This window comes from Palaemon carinicauda, chromosome 2 (assembly GCF_036898095.1).
Source record: "Palaemon carinicauda isolate YSFRI2023 chromosome 2, ASM3689809v2, whole genome shotgun sequence".
Lineage (NCBI taxonomy): Eukaryota > Metazoa > Arthropoda > Malacostraca > Decapoda > Palaemonidae > Palaemon > Palaemon carinicauda.
This window is the reverse complement of record NC_090726.1, coordinates 50,093,676-50,101,175: the sequence shown is the minus strand read 5'-3', so window position 1 is coordinate 50,101,175 and position 7,500 is coordinate 50,093,676.

Genomic DNA, 7,500 nt, shown 5'->3' with positions numbered 1-7,500 from the left:
AGGGTTGTAGCTTAGCTAATAATAATAATAATAATAATAATAATAATATGTATATTTTACCCACTCCTATTACTATTTTCATAAATATTCTTATTTTATCTATTTTCATTATATTTTTTTATTATCATTTATACCATACAGATTCTTTTTGTTTTGTAATTTATTATTATTATTATTATTATTATTATTATTATTATTATTATTATTATTATATTATTATTATTAATATTATTATTATTATTATTATTATTATCATTTACAAAAACACTGAATTGATTTATTTCATGTTTTTTTACTGGGTTTTAATTTTTGTTCTATCTATCTATCTATCTATCTATCTATATATATATATATATATATAATATATATATATATATATTATATATATATATATATATGTATACATACATATATATGTATATAAATAAAAACATATGTATAAGTGTATATATATATATATATATATATATATATATATATATATATATATATATATATATATATATATATATATATATACATAGATAGATAGATAGGTTGTTCGGTGAAAACCTGCACCAATATTTATATAAATAAGTCATAGTATTTTCCACTTTATCTAGAAAATTCTTACCTTGCATAACTTAAGAATATCCCCTAGAAAAAACTCATCTTTTTATATGGAGCTTATTATGATAAATATGCATATACTATTATACTTAAATCAGCTGATAAAAACTTAAAAAGCGAGTTGGCATAAGCTGAGTATTATTATTATTATTATTCATATTATTATTATTATTATTATTATTATTATTATTACTATTGTTGTTGTTATAATTATTGTTATTATTCTTATTCTTATTATTATTATTATTATTATTATTATTGTTGTTGTTGTTGTTATAATTATTATTATCATCAATTATTATCATAATTATTATTGTTATTATTAATATTATTATTATTATTATTATTATTGTTGTTGTTGTTATAATTATTATTATTATCAATTATTATCATTATTATATTATTATTATTATTATTATTATTACTTGCTAAGCTAAAACTGTAGTTGGATAAGTAGGATGCTATAAGCCCAAGGGCTCCAACAGGCAAAAATAGCTCAGTGAAGACAGAAAACAAAGAAATAAATTATTATTATTATTATTATTATTATTATTATTATTATTATTATTACTTGCTAAGCTACAACCCTAGCTGAAAAAGCAGGATACTATAAGCCTAGGAGCTCCAACATGGAAAATATCCCAGCGAGGAAAGGAAAAAAAATAAAAAATAAAATATTTTAAGAACAATAACATCAAAATAAATATTGTGTTTCTTTGTAGAAACAGAAGCATTTATGCCTATCATGAGTATTTTTTTTCTTTTTATATTTTTTGAAAATTGTTCAGTGGCTACTTTCCTCTTGGTAAGGATAGAAGAGACTCTTTAGCTATGGTAAGCAGCTCTTCTAGGAGGACACTCCAAAATCAAACCAGTGTTCTCTAGTCTTGGGTAGTTCCATAACCTCTGTAACATGGTATTCTACTGTCTTGGGTTAGAGTTCTCTTGCTTGAGGGTACACTCGGGCACGCTATTCTATCTAGTTTCTCTTCCTCTTGTTTTTTATGAAGTTTTATAGTTTATATGTGATAGCTCTAATTTAATATTGTTAATAATCTTGAAATATTTTATTATTACGTCTCTCGTAATTTATTTCTTTGTGGCCTTTCTTCACTGGACTATTTTTCCCTGCAGGAACCCTGGGCTTATAGCATCATGCTTTTCCATCTAGGGTTGTAGCTTTGCTATTAATAATGTATATAACTTTTCCTTTCCTCACTGGACTATTTTTCCCTGTTGGAGCCCTTGGGCTTATAGCATCATGCTTATCCAACTATGATTGTAGCTTAGTTTGTAATAATATATATAACTTTTCCTTTCCTCACTGGGCTATTTTTCCTTGTTGGAGCCCTCGGGCTTATATCATCATGCTTTTCCAACTAGGATTGTAGCTTAGTTTGTAATAATAGATATAACTTTTCCTTTCCTCAATGGGCTATTTTTCCCTGTTGAAGCCCTCGGGCTTATAGCATCATGCTTTTCCAACTAAGGTTGCAGCTTAGCTATTAATAATATATATAACTTTTCCTTTCCTCACTGGGTTATTTTTCCCTGTTGAAGCCTTCGGGCTTATAGCATCATGCTTTTCCAACTAGGGTTGTAGCTTAGCTAGTAATAATATATATATATAACTTTTCCTTTCCTCAATGGGCTATTTTTCCCTGTTGGAGCCCTCGGGCTTATAGCATCATGCTTTTTCATCTAGGGTTTTGTAGCTTAGCTAGTAATAATATATTTAACTTTTCCTTTCCTCACTGGGGTATTTTTCCCTGTTGAAGCCCTCGGGCTAATAACATCATGCTTTTCCAACTAAGGTTGCAGCTTAGCTATTAATAAATATATATAACTTTTCCTTTCCTCACTGGGCTATTTTTTCCCTGTTGGAGCCCTTGGGCTAATAACATGCTTTTCCAACTAGGGTTGCAGCTTAGCTTGTAATGATACATAACTTTTCCTTTCCTTACTGGGCTATTTTTCCCTATTGAAGCCTTCGGGCTTATAGCATCATGCTTTTCCAACCAGGATTGTAGCTTAGCTAATAAGAATATGTATATAACTTCTCTTTTCCTCACTGGGCTATTTTTCCACACTGGAGCCCTCTGGCTTATAGCATCATGCTTTTCCAACTAGGGTTGTAGCTTAGCTAATAATAATAATAATAATAATAATAATAATAATAAAATGTTTTAAGCCACATGTAGGCCAGTTTAACTCATATTGTTCGCTCCTTGTGCCATCCTGATTCCTTTAAACTCAAACGTTTTAGCTGTGAATTTCAGGGCCGGAAACATTCAATTTAGCAGAGGGTTGCCAAGACCCCCAGAAGGACTCTGCCCTCGAGAGAGAGAGAGAGAGAGAGAGAGAGAGAGAGAGAGAGAGAGAGAGAGAGAGAGAGAGGTTGAAAATGCTAAACAAACACACTAGCATGTGGGTAGAACCTTAAACAGGCAGACAGAAGGGGACAAATGGTATAACAAAGTTTGTCAAAACGTTAAATGACTGATATGTATACAGGCAATTAGAAGCAAACGTTTGCTTGCTGGCAGAGAGACAGACAAACGTAGAGAATGCTAGACGTTGGCTAAGCAAACTAGACGAGGAGCAGATGAACCAAAAAGATTATTATATTATTATTATTATTATTATTATTATTATTATTATTAGTTAAGTTACAACCCTAGTTGGAAAAGCAAGATGCCTATAAGCTCAATGGCTCCAACAGGAAAAAATAACCCAGTGAGGAAAGGAAAAGTTATATAACATTACTAGCTACGCTGCAACCTTAGTTGGAAAAGCAAGATGCTATAAACCCAAAGGCTCCAACAGGGAAAAAATAGCCCCAGTGAGGAAAGGAAAAAGTTATATATTATTACTAGCTAAGCTGCACCCCCTAGTTGGAAAAGCATGATGTTATAAGCCCGATGGCTCCAACAGGGAAAAATAGTCCAGTGAGGAAAGGAAAAGTTATATATTATTACCCAGCTAAGCTGCAACCCCCAGTTGGAAAAGCAAGATGCTTTTTGCCCAAAGGCTTCAACAGGGAAAAAATAGCCCAGTGAGGAAAGGAAAAGTTATATATTATTGCTAGCTAAGTTACAACCCTAGTTGGAAAAGCAAGATGCCTATAAGCTCAAGAAGGCTCCAACAGGGAAAAAAATAGCCCAGTTAGGAAAGGAAAATTTATATGTATTCTTACTAGCTAAGCTATAACCCTAGTTGGAAAAGCAAGATGCTATAAGCTTAATGGCTCCATTAGGGAAAAATAGCCCAGCGAGGAAAGGAAATAAGGAAATAAACTATATAAGGAGTAATGAACAATTTAAATAGAATATTTTAAATCTATTAACAGTATTAAAAAAGATATTTCATATATAAACTATAAAAAAGACCTAATGTTTGCCTATTCAACATAAAACATTTGCTACAAGTTTGAACTTTTGAAGTTCTACCGATTCAACTACACCCGATTAGGAAGATCATTCCCACACAACTTGGTCACAGCTGGATGAAGACATGTAGATACATCTTCTCTTTTGTAATCCCATTAAAACCCCATAATACAAATTCAAGATGACATAATTCTACATTACCTCTATTACCTATTCGTTGTTCAAGGTTAGAACAGAGAATATTTATGTTTATATAATCTAAAGTGTGTGTGGGGCCTAACTTGATCTGGCTTAGACTGGAATTTATTACCATTGAAAACCAATTTTGTTTGTACTTCCCTTTGCCATCTAAGATGTCAGGACTTAAATATTTCCCCTCTGGTATTAACCCCAGAGAGCCACTTCAGTAGACAAACCCCATAAAAGTCTTAAGGAGGCCATAAGAAAAGTCTTTTAAGACTTCTGACAGCTCCACAAAAGTTGCTCTGGTAGCCTCTGCAAGATCATGGCTGGGGTTTTTTATATTTTCATGATGGTCTGACGCGAATGTGTCTGTTCTGACAGTGCCAACGACTAGATTTTGCCTGGATTTGTGTCTAGTTCAGCAATCCAATTCCAAAGAAAGAGATAAAGCCATGCATAGCAAAGGGGGAGGGGCCCACAGGGGCCAAGAGAAGGTATAAGAGACTGCGTACAGGCAAATACTCAGAAAGCTTTTTTTTTTTTTTTTTTACTGGAGGGGGGACTGTGACACTCAAAAGTTCTGGATTGTGTCTAGTTCAGCAATCCAATTCCAAAGAAAGGAGATAAAGCCATGCATAGCAAAGGGGGAGGGTCCACAGGGCCAAGAGAAGGTATAAGAGACTGCGTACAGGCAAATACTCAGAAAGTTTTTTTTTTTTTTTTTGACTGGACGGAGGGGGGGGGGACTGTGACACCTCAAAAGTTCTGGATTGTGTCTAGTTCAGCAATCCAATTCCAAAAGAAAGAGATAAAGCCATGCATAGCAAAGGGGGGAGGGTCCACAGGGGCCAAGAGAAGGTATAAGAGACTGCGTTACAGGCAAATACTCAGAAAGTTTTTTTTTTTTTTTTTTTTTTTTTTTTACTGGAGGGGGGACTGTGACACTCAAAAGATGCCAGAGACCCCGCTTGCTCTACTTCAACGCCTTAAACCAAAAGACCTCGCTACGAACTCGCTACAAACTCTCCTTTGGAGAGTTCAATACTCGCAAGAATGTGATATGATCCTGATGCAAATGCCGAGCAGATAGGGCGAGGCATTTCTTGGCAAACAATAACAAGAAGAAAGGAGAAAAAATTGTTTGTGGTGCGGGAGTTTGTCGTACGTCGCCATGACAAGGGGTTTCGTACGCAGAGGCCCTTAATGAATCTAGATTGGCCGTTGGCAGCTCAGACGCTCCTACCACAGCCTCCTCTGCCCTCTATTTGACTCTCCTTCTTTCTTTGGTTCTTTAAGGATTTTTATGGTTTAGGTTTGGCCACTGCTAAATATTTATTTAGTTTATAGACTAAAAATTTATTTTTTAGTTTCGATAGTTTTATTTATTTTGATGCTTTTTTTCTTTAATTCAGTTGATTTTCCGTCTAGGCCGATGGCCGCATTTTAGGTCAAATCTCCCGGTTACATTTTTGTACTTTTAAGCCAACTTTCTATTTGCCATGTGTTTTTTAAAAACTAATTTACTAATGGATTTCTCGTGCAGTTTAATGTATTAACATTGATCAGTTAGAGAACACTAATTTAAATTTCTTAATCACCAGACTTTTCTCTTCTGAGAGTAGGCCTACCCTTGAACCCCTAAAATCCAACTGACATTTTCAATAGGCCTACAGCCTATATTTCCCAATATCCAAATCCCTCTATCCATTAATTATCAGTTAGAAACCATTGATTTAAATTTCTATAATCACCAGACTTTTCTTCTGAGAGTAGGCCTACCTTGAACCCCTAAAATCCAACTGACATTTTCAATAGGCCTACAGCCTATATTTCCCAATATCCAGATCCCTCTATCCATTAATTATCAGTTAGAAACCAATGATTTAAATTTCTATAATCACCAGACTTTTTTTCTTCTGAGAGTAGGCCTACCTTGAACCCCTAAAATCCAACTGACATTTTTTCAATAGGCCTACAGCCTATATTTCCCAATATCCAAGTCCTTTATCCATTATTTATTCATTCACATATTCTTAAATTCTATATCCACCCATCAATAGTACTCTTGCATTCTGAAGTAATTTGAACAAAGATAAATTGCCAATAATTCCTTAAGTTATTTTTCTGTTTTTTTTCTAGTCTTGCTTAGTACCATAGCCTCTGTACAATGGTCTCCCACTGTCTTACGTTAGAGTTCTCTTGCTTGAGGGTACACTCAGGCACCCTATTCAATCTAATTTCTCTTCCTCTTGTTTTGTTAGTGTTTTATATTTTAAATAGGAAAAATTTATTTTAATGTTACTTTTCTTCAAACATTTTAGTTTTCCTTGTTTCCTTTCCTCACTGGGCTATTTTCCCTTTTGGGGCCCTTGGGCTTATAGCATCCTGCTTTTCCAACTAGGGTTGTAGCTTAGCAAGTAATAATAATAATAATGCTTGCCCCCACTTGTGCTTAGATTCGCTTCAAATCACATGGTTATTTTTGCTTGCAATATTTCAGTGCACTTTTACTCCTTGCTGTACTTTCTTTATTAACACACACACACACACACACACACACACACACACATATATATATATATATATATATATATATATATATATATATATATATATATATATATTGAAAAGGTTCAACAAATGATGTATGATGTGTATAAAGCTATGTGTAATTTTGTGTAGTATACAAAAAGACAGTTTTATACAATTTTTAAATTCTTATATCATTGTAGAACTTTTTTCAGCATAATAAGGAAACTCCTTTTCACCATATATATATATATATATATATATATATATATATATATATATATATACATATATATATACACATGGTTCCCCAGAGATTACAAAAGAAGCAGGGGAAAGAAAAGAAGACCGACTGATTGCCGAACTAAGAAAGTTTGCGAGTGTGGGCTGACACAGAAAGACCATAAACAGACGCAAGTGGAAGGACGTGTGTGTCTGAGGCCTTTGTCTTGCAGTAAAATGTATATATATATATATATATATATATATATATATATATATATAATATATATATATATATATATATTACTAAACACCTGTTGTGTGTTACCATGTGTCTACCTACACTGTCCTTGTAACTGTTCCTTACTGTTTCTTATGCCTAGTTAAGGCTTAAGTTAAATTGGCCGGTTTGTGTGTGTGCGTGTGTGCGTACGCTATTTTTGGGGGAACGAAATCTTGTGAATGAACTTTAAGCTGAAGGAGGTATTTATGAACTTTCATGAAAATTAACCAAGACTACCACCCCACCACCGCTACCCTCTCTCTCTCTCTCTCTCTCTCTCTCTCT